The sequence below is a fragment of the Mus pahari genome, chromosome 14 (assembly GCF_900095145.1).
Source record: "Mus pahari chromosome 14, PAHARI_EIJ_v1.1, whole genome shotgun sequence".
Lineage (NCBI taxonomy): Eukaryota > Metazoa > Chordata > Mammalia > Rodentia > Muridae > Mus > Mus pahari.
In genome coordinates, this window is record NC_034603.1 from 52,899,422 (window position 1) to 52,900,446 (window position 1,025).

The following is a 1,025-nucleotide window of genomic DNA, read 5'->3' on the forward strand; positions in this document are numbered from 1 at the left end:
TTTCTCTGTATAGCCCTGGCTGTCCTGGAACTCACTTTGTAGACCAGGCTGGCCTCGAACTCAGAAATCCGCCTGCCTCTGCCTCCCGAGTGCTGGGAGTGATTCATGCCTTTAGTTTCAACACAGGGGAGGTAAAGCAGGGGGATTATTAAGATGTTTTCAAGTAACATCCATGTTAAAACATTCATCAGACTTGCATTCTTGTGTGTGTGTATGTACATATGTGTGTGTACACTTGCGTGCATACTTCATGTGGGTGTATGTATGTGAACCTGAATCTGTGCCCATGCATTTGGAGGTCAGAAAACAACTTCATGTGTTATTCTCAGGAACACATCAGCTGTATTTTCTGAGGCAGAGTCTGGTTGGCCTGGAGCTTTCCAAGTAAGCGAGGCTTGCTGGCTAGTGAGCCTCAGGAATGCCTGCCTCCCCGGTGCTGGGACTGAAAGCATTGCCACGACCGCACCTGGTCATTGTTCTTGCTGTTTGTCTGTCTTGTTTTAACCAGTGTTCTGAAGACTCAGGTTCTTGTGGAGAACCTTTCGGGATGCTGCTTGGCCAGAATCTGACAATAGGGCATGACAAAGAAGTAAGTTGACATTGGCCAAGGACAAGGAAGAAAGAATCTGATTCTAGGGTAGAACAAAGAAGTAGGCTCAGATATCTTGATGATCCTTAGATCACCGGAGTGGCCGTGGGCTTTGTGCTTACTGTCTTGCTTGTTCCTTGACTATTGTCTTGCTGGACTCCTCATTGTGCTACTTGTCCTTAATACCTGCATGTAATTAAAATGGTATTAAAAATCGGATTGGGAAAAATTAAACCTGCCTTCAGTCTCAGAATTGACTGCGGTCATACTACAATGTTGTCCGTCTTTTTTTTTTTTTTTTGTTCAAAGATTGATTTATTTATTATATGTAAGTGCACTGTAGCTGTCGTCAGACACTCCAGAAGAGGGAGTCAGGTCTTGTTAAGGATGGTTGTGAGCCACCATGTGATTGCTGGGATTTGAACTCTCCATCTTT